Consider the following 13417-nt stretch of genomic DNA (forward strand, 5'->3'; position numbering starts at 1 on the left):
GACTGAATAAACAAGCTGTTCTCAGAGGAAAATAATGTCAAAGAATACTGTTTGTAGCTAGGAAGGTGGCAGGGTCCGCCGCATATAAACAAAGTAAAACAGCATGAAATTGCGGTGTCCTTTAAGGTCAGTTTGTTTATCCAGTCGTGAGAACAAAGAGAATTTGCTAAGTTAGTTTGAAGATACTGAAGATATTTCTCTTCTGATCAAAAAGACGTCCCCAAAACTACGTAGTGCTCCTTTAAAGGAGTGCAACTTGTGGCTTTCTGTGCTTACCTGAACACAAAGTTTGAATCCTTTTTCAGAAGCATTGCAAGCCAACATCATTCTCCCATGACAGTCACTAAATAGAAGTGCAAGTTGTTGCTTTAAAAAATAATTTCTGGTCTCTGGATTAGTCAACTTTTTAAGATAAGCAATTTGTGGACCTAAACGCCCCCAAGTGACGGTTCTTAAATCCACTGAGAACAGGATGTAATATCCTTCTTCAGACATTAGAGGGCGAGAAAAGCTTGGAGGACGGCTTGAGAACAAATCCTTCTTTTTAAGACAAAGTCAGAGTCTAAATAACACCAACAACAACCAACTGCAGGTGGTTTAAGCAATTTGACCAAAGGTTGATATCACTGAGAGATGATCTGAATGATTTGACTTTAAAACTGTTTGTAATAATAACTGCTACTGTTGGAAAATAAAATATGTCATCTTGTCATATTTGGAGAGCAGCTTTTGTTCCTGGCGATGGGGCACACTGAAAAATCCTCACACCGCTCTATATTGTTTAAATGTGTGTGTGATTTGGTGCTTATGACCAGAAATGGAAAAGGTTTAACCCCTTCAAAATAAAAGGTGAAATTGAGGACATTATCTGACGAAATATGCTGAAAACAACCCGTTAATAATATTTGTCTTTGATTCTCTTATCATCTTAATTCCTGAGTAAGTGGCTGAGATGAAAAAAGGACCAATGTAGAGTAAAGTCATTACACCAGTTTGTCATTATAGTCATGGTGCAGCATCTTTATTTAATCAATCAATGAAAAAAGTCACAGCATTAATGTTTTTTTAAAAAAATATATACTTATCGCTCCATTTCCACTTTAATAGTAAGATGCCTACTATTTCAATCCTTATTGCATGATGTGATGCTTAGCCAGATCCCTTTGTAATTGAATTGAATCTACCTTTATGCCCTATTCTTTTATTGTATATGGGGCTTAGCTTAAACAACATTGAAAATGATGTCTGGAAATGACATAAAAATGAAAAAGCAAATCAAAACACGTTATTTATTTATTAAATTAAGATGAAAAAGATCCCAGCTGCTACACCACATGTGTCCCTGTGTTTTTTTACTCAATAAACGCTATTTATACAAACACATATTGGTTTTATTGTGAAGGTTTTCACCGGAAGTGTGTTGTTGTTGTTGTCGCGGTCTTAACGGTCGTCACACAGACAGGGGATTCGCTGTCAAGAGGGTGGATGCCTAGAGCTGGTGAGCGATGTGCTGATTAACTTAACGTTTTCTTGCATTTATCTTGTGTTTTACTAAAGCAGTTCGCTTTCCTCTGGGTTACGGCGGCACTGACTAATGTCGGCCGGCACCGGAGCACCACTGGGCCGCTAACGTTTGCGTGTGTTTTCCACCAAGCGCTGACAATCGTGTCGCAGAGAGCTAGCTGGCTAGCTAACGTTAGCTCGGGTAGCTGTGTGTAGCTAGCCTGCTTAGAACGGATGAAACACCGATGCGTCCATAATCGGACGTACCTCACTGTTACATGCTTATTTCCATTTTGCCGTCGTAGTTTAAGTCTTAGAGTCCGAAGACAGTCGGACAAATGTTTTCAGAGATTTTTTTTTGCTAATGCATGCGACGTTTGTGTGCAAGTGTACTCTCATATTTTGGTATACAAGCCGAATTAAATGTCTGCTGATGAAAGCGCAACCCGCCTAGGCTAAGCGAAGGAGGAGCACTTGGCGGCATTGGCTATTTCTGTTTTCATTGCCACTGATTTGCATCTGTGGGCGATGCTTCAGATTTGACCCCCTTAACAACGGATGAGTGCGATAAAGACAAGGTAAGACAGAAGGGGCGAGTTAGCTAATGAGGTTTACCGCTTGTGGCGACCTGGTTTGACTGCATGTCCGATAACGGACCTGGGCGTTCTTGATTGCAAGTTAACGCGCTGTTAGTCGGTGATCGCCCTCCGCACAAATGATATGTAACGTAGGTTAACATCGGACGACAAAGGCGTGATTTGAAGCTCCTGTGGCAGCGTAAGTTAAGTCCGCGGTTGACGACAGACTGACAGCAGTGAAGGGCTGACTGGAAAGTGCACTAGCTTGCTAGCTAACAAGCGAGTGTCTGGTTCTGTGCGGCCGGCGGGCGAGTGTCAAAGACGGGGAATGCAGCGGACGATGTGCCGGCTCTGTGCCGGCTCTGTACCGTGTGTGTACGCGGTGGCGTTCTCGTGTCACTCGCCTTTCTAACGGTTGGTGTGTTTATGCACCGATGCCGAGGAAGTCCGCCCGGCGGATCTGCATTTAGGGCGTTAAAAGGCCGTATTAATAGCTGCGACATAGTGTTCCCATGACTGGGGCCATGTCATCCCGGAGAGTTTCGATGAAACCGGCTAACTGCGCTTGCGGGGGATTCTGTTACACCTTCCTGCTAAATAGTGATCGGGGGTTTTAAAATAATCCCGTAGCAAGAAAAAAATCAAACTAACCAACTAGTTAGTTTTCCTATCTTTTTTTTTAAAGCAGTTCTTCGCTGTTTGCATTGACATCCTGTCGCCGTGCTGTGTTTGATAACATACAGGACAGCAGCAGTTCTATTGTAATCTTACACCCCGATGAATTTCATAGATTTTTTTTTTTTTTTTTTTTTTACCAAGAAATGGCGATTGAATGCTCGGGTCACACACCAGAACATCTAGGAACTATTCCTTCCATCCATTTCAGTAGACTGGTTGTAAATAATCGCCCTCTGTGGATTTACACAACCACTGTTACTATATCCGTGGCTTTATATAGTCGCCACGGTGCAGAGGAGATATCTGGAATTGCATTAATAAATAACGTTGCCCCACTTCTTCTTCTTCTCAAGTGGGGTGTAGCATCCACAGTCTAGTCAGGGATCCGTGTTTTGATCATCATGTGGAAAGTGCTTCCTGTTTTGGTCGCTGGCAGTGGAGTGTAGAATTGATCATTTAGGTCCCGGGAGGATGTGATTATACAGAACAATAGACTGATCATGATCACAGCCAGTGATTGAGGATGTCTCAAGGAAAAATGATCCAGTGGCTGAAAAAAGGTTTTTTTCATAAGCAGCCAGTCTTCTCTCGGTGGTATCTGATTCCATTGTTACTATATCATCTTTATTTTACCGGGAAACTAGTTTTCATAAACAGAATTGGAAAGTCGATTTTTGCTGTTTGGATTGCTGACCTTTATATCAAAGTTGATCACAATATGATGGAGGAGTTGGATGTGTTTTTGTGAAATGTTGTTAACAGTGTTGAGAAATAGGACTGTAAAAAGCCATGACCTTTTAAACTTTGACTCATATGGAAAGTTGTTTGTGTTGCTTCAGTATTATAGGATGTTTGATAGGGAACCCATACAGTTTGTACTGATGTTAAAAGCCTAAAAAAGTGACCTAGAAGGAGGCATTCATGTTAAGGTCATTGGCCTCCTTTTGTTGAGTTTTGCAGGCACGTACAGCTTTCAGTGAAACAATCCTGGACCTACATGTTGACATCTGCCACAGCTGCGTCACAGTGGAAATACGTGCTTTGCTCTGCAAAATTCCTGTCTCTGTTTAAACTCCTTCTTTTCAATAGCTTATTCAACCATGTGCCTGGACAGTCACCACAGTTAGTGGACTAGTACTAAGGCTCCGGTTGTTTTTTCATTCTCTTTGCTTTTTATTGTTTGTCAACATGTGATATGTTGACCAGGAACTCACACTTTACCTTAGTCTAACATTGAATCCGGATGTATGTGTGAGGAAGTCGACGTACAGTCACAAGATTACTGTTTGTGCTCCCTTCGGGTGGAGTACAGGCTGGGCCTGTTGTCTCCGCTCTCTACAGGCCTGCATGATATTTCCCGCAACAGAGGCGCTTTCTAGTGTTTCTATACTGCACAGTTTTAGATTATATAGATGAGTGATACAGTGTAGTCTCTGCTGGGGGAAGGGAAGCGTTAAACCTGGCCACGGTATTATTAGCACCTGTGAAGTCCAACATTTCATGCATTGGTTTTCACTTTTTTTAAAATTGGTTTAAATTGATTTAACATTTTATTCTTTTTAAAGTGATTTGCATTTTACCTCTGAAGTTTGAGGTTTTGACAAAGCTGACTTCCTCAAGATTACATCGGAGGACCAACAGGTGTCTCAAGAAGGAGGCTAAATGTTACCTTTGGTTTGTAGCTTCCGCTTGGCAACACCTTACAGAAATATTCTTGGTTATTTATGGCATGGTTTTATTTACATTACCCATGGCAGGGCTCTCTAAACATTTTCATCCTTTGGTACACTTCTGTCACACACAACCTTCCCACAGCAGGGCTCAGATATAATGTATAGCATGGTAGTAGCTGAATCAAGTCATTTCAGTCACATGGTCGGTCTAAATTCAGACAAATTTGACTAACTGGTATTAAACAAGTTAAAATAACTCTAAGCTGTGTAATACTAATGTATTTTGAAGTACTATATACAGATGGTGATACCCCACAATATGTAGACTGTATGATAAGTGTATATTATTGCACTAAAATGAATGTTAAAGTAGATTGGATGGAGAAGAAAATGTAATTGAGACTGTATTCCTGTTTTACAAAATTGGATATCAAGTTAGACAACATGACAGTGGTAATATTTACTTGGGCAAATATCAGAAAGAAGAATAATATCGTTCTGTCATAGTCATGTCACGTTATCCACCTCTGGCCTTTAGAGTTTGAAGCAAAAGTTGCTTTGGATACAGATCCATCAGTGTGTTAGATAATATCCACCTACAACGAGTTGTGCCGGCCCATGCATCGGAGAAATGCAGGCTTGTTTGAGTTTGTATTGTGTGACAGGATTTTCATTTGGATGCACAAAACTAACAACAGTATTTGCACTGGTGTGTGACGGGGGGGGGGCAGGGGTCTGCTTCATCTGTAATAAGGGACGTTTCAGTGCCAAATCACTGCTGTTTTATCTACTGCATGGTTAGCACCACTTAGTTCTTACACATAAACTTAATAGGCTATTTTCTAGGCAGGATTTAATAAGATGCCAGTCTTCATTCAGAGGGAAGCAGCCAGCGGGGTAACAGATAAGGGGGACGGGGCTCGTAGTGGCATGGGAAATCTCACCCTTGTCTCCTGGGAAACCAGTTTAGACTTAGCTTGTGGTCAGCTATTTGCCCCTCAGTCAAATGTTCCCAGTGAGATGCATGAATGCTCGTGCACTAGGGCTGATCAAATACAACACGAATCAAGGCTACCGCAAAACTGTAATGTAACATGATACTTATCTTACTTAGTCCCTGCAGGAAATATTTTGCTTGTGCTTTTCCACAAGGAGGTCGGAAGTCAGGGTCAGCTACACAGCTCAGCACTGAAGAATGGAGCCGAAAGGGGTTTAATATGTTGCTCAAGGATACTATGGGTGTGTCTTTAACCGGCTTCAAATGCTTAAGCATGATTCCGTTCTCCGACAGCTTATTATATCCTGTTGTTATCACACCTGTCAACGTGTTCTACACATATTCTCCTCAAGTCATCAGTAATAAAGGAGACCTTTTTTTCCTTTTCGGTACAGAAGGTTGTTGGTATTTTTGCATCTTCTAGTGAATGTTCCTGGTGTTGTAATGTACAAACCTGAATATCTGACTGAAATGGCACCTTCATATCCTGTCTCATTGTGCCCAAAGTGGAGGAATAAATTCTTACTTGGCTCATGGCTAAAAATACAGCACCCTGGTGGCTGGCATGCAGCACACAATCTGCATCCTCAGTATATAGCCTGCTCGATATAGGCTGAGGGAAGCATTTTCATCCCCACAGGTTGCCATCAGCCTTTCATGAATGGAACTGACGTCAGGGCCTGTCATCACACTTGTTGAAACCCACCGGTTGGGCACACTAAACACACACTATTGTCCACTGCTATTCCGGTGGGGATATCTGAGCTTATTCTGTTTGCTTACAGTTGAATACTGAAAGGCATGTTTGCTTTGTGCAAAGGCTCTGATTAGATTGAATCAGATGGCGTATTTATTGGCATTCATGTGTCCATTCAGAAGACCGTTATAAACTCTATTCCCCTGGTTGGATGTAAAGTCATTACTTTTTATTTCTTTTTAGTGTTGGAACATGTTATTTTGTGAAGGCGACGGCACATGGGGAAATTTGTGTTTGCATATGTGACACAGACGTGTGGGGCCCTCAAGTACGTCCTTAGTTAGAGCAGCCTGTCTGCTATTTTTATTGTTGCTATAAGCTACTTACAATGTCTGTTATGACGGTACAGGTTAGCCTAATGTTATCCAGCCTGTTCACCAGCAGTATCAGCCTCTTCACTGATATGACTGTTGTGTTTTGTCCTAACTTACTCAACAGTGGTTTGTTTTAGCAACAGAAGTTTCATTACTGTTTTTAGAAAGTGCACAATCTGCCAAAAGGTACAATCAAGCAGATTTGGCTCTGACGTCACCGAACAGTGTGTATGAGCAGGTTTTTATGATAACCGAGCATCAAAGCAGAGGTATTTTTAGTTCCCAACCCGCAGAACAAAAATGGGACCAAAATGGGATTAGTTGTGGGAACAAAACCAAACATTTGCCCTCAAACCACCGAAACCTGCAGCTGCCTACAAAAATAATTCCAGGAGAAACACTGTGTTGATGGCAGAAAATCTATCCTTGCAGTTAATATTTAATCGTAGCCAAATCCTTTATTTTTGAATTCTCTTCCTCTCACAAAGTCATGCAGCTGCGTGTGCCGTGAGCGCGTGTGTTTTTTCTGTGTGCTGGTATGAGGATACCAGGGCCTGCCACAATACTCTCCTTGTGTTCTGTGGGCAAGAGGAGCCTGGCTCAGCTCCTGTCACACAGTTGCTCACGGCACTTGTCCTGCCATTTGGACTGACCTCCTCGACCTGTCTGCTGATTCTCAGACTTTGTTATAGCTTATCTGCTCTGTGGAATGTCTTCAGTGAAGCCTCTCAAACCAAAATATACAGTCTGAATCTTGTTTTCCAAAACTTAATCAGTTCTTTAATAAATATATATAGCCTTTTACGCAATGTCTTATTTTGTAGAGATGTTTTTTGTCTTTCTTTTTTTGTGCTCGTTTGAACCCACATTAAGAGAGTTCTGGGGAAATGCATTCCTGTGCTTCATTGGCAACAGATGTAGGGGAGAACATTTTTTTTTCTTCGAGCTGAACCTTTTGGAGTGTCTAAAAACAGTGCGGTGTGGACCGTAGGGCAGCTGTTTTGCCCATGGAGGCTGAAATAGACTTCATGAGAGAGCTAATGTCGGGCCTGTGGCTGGAGCGTCACAGGACCTGTGTTTGCCTCACAGTGGCAGATGGATAAGGAGCTGTCAGCATGGGTAACAGCTGCCCCATCCACAGCTATTAGGCTACCTAGCTGTGATGTGACAGTCACACAAATACGGCTGCAGATCCAAAAGTAACTTCTGTTTGTATAATGAGTGGCACTATCCTGAAGGTTACAGAAGTGGGCTCGTGACCAGAGGGTTGACTGGTTTATTTTGCCAAACCTGTCGTGAATTCTTTGCGGGGAAAGTTAATAAAATAAAAGCGAAATGCTTCTCAACAGCCGGTGTGAAGGTGCCTTTGAGCAATGGCACTTGTATGCTAGGGTGGAGATGCTCAGAAGCAGAAGGGTGCAGATGTACTGGGCACCATCCCAGGTGTTAATATGTTTCCTTTGGTGAAAGTAAGCTAAATTGAATCCATGATCTGTGTAGTTTCACTAAAATGCAAAAGATCGAAGAACAAGCATTCAAATTATGGCGTATGTTGCTAGAATGCTACCACTTGATACTTCCTTATTTACTTGCTAGCACTGTTGATGGCTGCAGTGGTCTGCGCAGACAGGTAAATCATACTTGGTGCTATGATTTACTACACCCCCATACCCAGTAACATACTCGGTTTGACGTTTTTGTTACTGGCGACAGGGAGCTTGCTCCAGGAAACCTTAACCCCCTTCCTGTTGAAGCTGAGCAGCTGACATGTACGGTGAGTAGGGAAGTAGAGCTAACATTAGCCCGAAGCAGCCTCTGCTGCCTGGAGGAAGGACATTAAAGTGGGCTGGCACAAGTCCAGCTTGCATCCGGAGGGACTCTCCTATCACATGTGTTTGTTTGGGTGCAATCTCTGATACAGTGTGCCCTGCAACAGGAGGCAGGCAGCCAATGGAGCTACCCCGAGAAGCCAGCAGGCCTCATTAATATTGATGCCATGTCTGCTTCTCTTGGGATAACCTCTGCGTACGGAGTTTTATAGCCAGGAAGGAAATGTAGACCACTAACACTCTCTAATAACACTACACAAATATATTCTATCTGCCTGGAACAACCACGGAACAAAACAAGTAGTCCACAATTTTCTCCCCCCCCCCCCTCCAAAGAAAAAAAATCTGGCTTTGTTGTTCATGCTGAATGGACTGTGACTCACTGCACTTAATCAGTTCCTACTTTTGTTATTCAGTCTGAAGAGTGGAGTCATAAACTCCATCAAACCGAGACTCTCAGAGAAGACAAAATCCTCAGAATTGGGTGAAGCCATTTGCCACGTCTTTATATACCCTACTACATACTAATGCCATGCAGTATATACTGCATTTTATATTTAAAGGAAAGGGATTTGAGAATAGTTGATTGTTGAGTCTCATTCTCAGGCCGTCGGCTACTGGCACTTTGGGTCGGTTTTGGCACGAATTTCCAAAGAATCAGTGCCCTGATCTTTTTCCAGAATCACCTTCCCTACCCTTTTGATATACAAAATGTCTGTGTTTCAGCTTGTTTATACTATAGGGGAATAAGAAAGTTTGCAAGTAAACAGATGTTAAGCTGTGACTTTGGAATACCACTGCTAATTAGGTTTATCAAAACAGACAAAATGTTTTTTTATGGATTAAATATTTAAATTTTGGTTTTCCAAACCACCTTCCTAAAGTTGCCGTCTCACCACTGTACATGTAATTAGTTTTAATTATTTCCAGCTGTGAGCAGGTCCTCCACTTCATTCTGCAATGGATATAACAACAGTGTTTCTAAGAGAAATAAGTAAGTTAGTGTAGTAATAAGTAACATGAAAAGTGAAAAAAATATATAACAATACAGGCCAATTTGTTTAGCAGGACCAGCACAACAAACGGTGATTACTTTATGAAATGTACACTTCAAATCAAAGTTTTGTTGTGTAGTGGCCTCGCTGACGTCTTAAGTCTTCTTTCAAGCATCTTGATGCACATACTGTGTTCTCCTCCCTTTTATTGTAACCTAACAGTATGAGAACTAGTGTGGTTAGCCTCAGGCTAACATAGCTCAGGTTTCTTGTTTACCTTGCAAAAGCTAATATCCTATTAACTGTGTCAACTAGCATGCATTGCATTGCGGGCCACCTGGCAGGTTCTGTGGCTGTAATCCCGGGGATTTAGAGGTCTGCACTGTTGCATTAGTTAGCTGCCCTTAAACTACCCCTGAATAAGAGGTAGACAGTTTGCATGTGCTGATCACCTGGCAGATGCGTCTTAACGGAAAACCTAAGAGTTGATAATATGTTGCACCTTGAATTGATCTGCCCAGTTTGCTAGTTGATGTTGTGTGCAGTGTAGAGAACGTGTTTTTTTTTAAAATTCACGATTGTAGCTAAAGGGCTGAGAAGCCTGGCTGCGTTTAATAATTGAAATATTATCAAAATTTCAAAGCGGCCAAGTCCAAATTGCAAGAGCTGCAGATTTTTGGGAAAGGTAAAATGTATGACAAAAGTGTGGTGCTGCAGAGATGTGTCTTTGCAAGGCAGCTGAATTTGTAAGATGATGTGATCTTATATTCTGGATGGAAACGGTTTTCTTTTTTCAACTTGGGTACAAGTTCAATTTACCAACTGGTTCTGTTGGTGGTAGTCCTCTTGTTTTGTTGATCTGATTGGTTGAAGCTATCCCATGATTGACGGTGATGGACATATGGTTCATCCAGTTATGCCAAGTATTTTTAGGAAGTGCCTGCCCTTTTCCAAACCGTCTTGATATCGGGAATTGGAATAGGAATGTTCAGGAATTCATAGTACAGCTGCAGAGTGGTTTGATATCAGATTCAGTGTATTGCTTACATCGTAAAAGACACAGAGGTGAATCAGAGCAACCTGCTGTGACTAAATGAACGTAGCAGCTAGTGGAAACACTCGAATTTATAATCGCTTTGGAAAAAAAACTATGAAATGTGAAACTGTCACATCATTGCTGATATGTAATCTACTTAACAAGGTCTGTGGTGATTCGGATCTGTCGTATCTGATCCCCAGTATACACGTAGATCTTAAAGTGTTAACCTCATTTAGCTGACAGTCACCCTCTGATGTGATTTATAATTGGTGTGGTCTACAGCAGCTTCTGTTTTGTGGTACTCTGCAGACTTTGTTTAGAGGAACACTGTTTGACAAGCACTTGTTGTCGCAGAGCCCAGGAGCAAGGTAAAATCCCTGTTACTCTAACCCCCCGTTTGCAATGTATTTAACTTATACATTAAACCTTTGCCTGTAATGTAAGGGTTAAAAAGCGTGAAGCACGTCTCTGTTGTCCCTTCACAAGGAGGTCACTAGTTTCCCTTGGCTCTGTCTCTCCACTTTACAGCCAGGCACAGATGAGGCCGGGCTGATTTTTGCCGGGCGTACCCCTCCGTGTTTGTGAAAGGAAGTGAGGTTTGAAGGTCGGGGGAATGTTGGCGGGGATGCATGAGGGAAGCTACGCATGTAAGGCCACTACGCAGCTGCCTCGCTGTCCAATGACAGCAGGCGGGATAGTGATGGTGTGTGTGTGTGTGTGTGTGTGTTTTTTAGTTGTTTTTTTTCCACTAGTTGTTTTTCCTGACTCATCCCAAAACACAGAAGCTTCCAGCATGGTGCTACAAGATAACATAGTCTGAATGTTCCATAAAATGATAGGCCTGCTGTGTAGGGAGCTGTGTGTCGAACAGATTAGTCTTTCATGTTGATGTTTGTTGTCCCATTGAGTGTAATATCATCAGGAGTTTATCAATGGCAGGCTCTACATAGCAAAGGAACAGGTTTAGTGATGGGCTGTTTTTCTTTGAAAGCTATACCTACTCACACAAACTCAGTTTCTCCTCCAGAGTTCAGTTTTTACCTCAGGTGAATAAGTTATTTTGGACCTGTTTTCACTTTTTCCAATGTATGCTTCTTTTGGATGGGAGGACAAATAAATCACTTTCTGGCTCGGGTTTTTAATGTAGTTTTTGTTTCAAGTTCCCGTCAGCTTTGTTGACACAGGCATTTTTTTTTTTGTAAAGTTTGCATGTTCCGTTTTTAGATACTTTCAGATCAGTAGTCGTGTTATTTCCCTTTCAAAAATGTCACGAAATGTGTTCAGTCTTTCTGAAAAATCTGCTTTCACCAGCTGACCTTTTGGCTTCCCAGATTACTTGTAGAAAGAGATGTGCAGCCAAATTCCCCTTGATCCTGACAATGTAAAATATTATATCCATAATCGAGTGAAAAGGCCAAAGGGAGAGGGACGAGCCACATAATGCTTTGCTATTGAATGAGAGTATTGTGACTCCTACTATGAGGAGCTCAACAGGCCCCGCAGTGTCTTCCAACAATGGCTTCTTGCAGGAATTTTCTCTTCGCAGCTGTGTTCTACTAAAACCAGACACTGCCAGAGATTCTTTTCAGAGACGCTCTCCGTGAGGTATGGTGTTCGTAATCGTCTAGAAATGTACAACTTTAAACCACGGTCGTATAATATTACCACCAAGTTTAGAGAAATGTGGCTAAATATGACCCTCTTCCGATCAGAGCAGGAAAATAACAGTTTGTGTCTGTCGCTACAACAGTTGATCCATACCAAAATATTATGGATGGCAGAATTTATAGTTGAGGGTGTTGTTGTGTAGCTGGCACATGGAAGTAGGTTTACTTTTCTGCACAGGTCATGACTTTAATAAGCATGAGCATTTGATGTTGAACAAGACTAAAAGCAGAAATAGACACATTTTGTAATCGCTCCTCCTCCCTGTGGTATTACTGTCGGTGCCGCTGTTGCAAACACAGCATTAGCAAAATGGCGACCACTAGCAGCCGTGCTACTTTCCAAAGCAAAACATCAGTGCAAGCGTCACAGTTTGCCCTAGAAACCCAGATCTCAGAGCTATGAAAAGGCAGAGTTAAACACAGTATAGTAACTGGTTGGCAAATTTTGTGATTTGCTGATTTAGTAGAAAGGATTCTGATTTTGAAACATATCAAACCTCATTGGTAAGAGGGAACACTTATCAGCAGGGAAACACACTTTGACACAACACTGTTGCTCTCCATTGAGTGACTGGCCGTCCGCTCAATCTTGTTTTCTCAAATCAATCAAATCAAATCAATTTTATCGTCTGTCACTCTCCCTCTTCACCATCCTGTCCTCCTCCTCCATCCGCATCGTTCTTTTCTTTTGCAGTTTAAAGTTTCCATAGTTATTGCAGCTGTTCCACCGTTATCTGGGGATAGCGACTACAGAAAACAATGCTTCTTCCTGTTTTGGGTGCTCGGCAGACGAGATTCCTTTGTGCTGTAAATCATCTGTCATTTTCCAGGGAAAATCCAGCCAAGTGGCAGACAAGCTGGCATAGCATAGTGGAAGCGAGGCTTACAGGGAATCAGTCTTTATGCTGATGGTGTCATTTTTCTACTGCAATTACACTGCAATTAATATTTACTTCAGAATGATGAGTTAAAGCAAACAAATTGTCTGTTGCCAGTTTAAGTCTGTGTTAGATCTCAGTCACTCTAGAGATTTTATGCTTTTCTTATATAAATACTTTATAAATGTTACCGTACATTTTGTTAAATAATTGACGGAAACAGAACCAAAAGATCATGTGTGAGAAAGTGACTACACGGTTCTGTACATTAAACTCTGTGTGACCTGCAGAATGCAATGTTCTGGTGAATTGTGATGAAATACTAAGAGCCGTTTCATCCTGAAGGATTTATAAGATAGTGGAGTCATGGAGTAACCTGCAAAACTAGTCGAGCAAAATCTAGGAGTTTCTGTGTACTTAGATGGAGACCTGATCTAGATTCAGACAATAACATAATAGTAAAGCTTTTGTGCCTACTGTGACAGGTTGTGACTGCACACCTCCCATAG

At 41.8% G+C, this 13417-nt stretch overlaps 1 protein-coding gene across 1 annotated transcript in view; it reads left to right on the forward strand.

Moving 5' to 3' along the window:
• Positions 1-1430: 1430 nt before the first annotated feature.
• garre1 (granule associated Rac and RHOG effector 1) overlaps positions 1431-13417 on the forward strand; it is a 32548-nt gene continuing 20561 nt past the window's right edge. Inside the window, exon 1 of the mRNA XM_030414218.1 lies at positions 1431-1498. The gene's annotated coding sequence lies outside the window, so the exon portion shown is untranslated. The remainder of the gene's footprint in view (positions 1499-13417) is intronic.

This window comes from Sparus aurata, chromosome 4 (assembly GCF_900880675.1).
Source record: "Sparus aurata chromosome 4, fSpaAur1.1, whole genome shotgun sequence".
NCBI classification, from domain to species: Eukaryota; Metazoa; Chordata; class Actinopteri; order Spariformes; family Sparidae; genus Sparus; species Sparus aurata.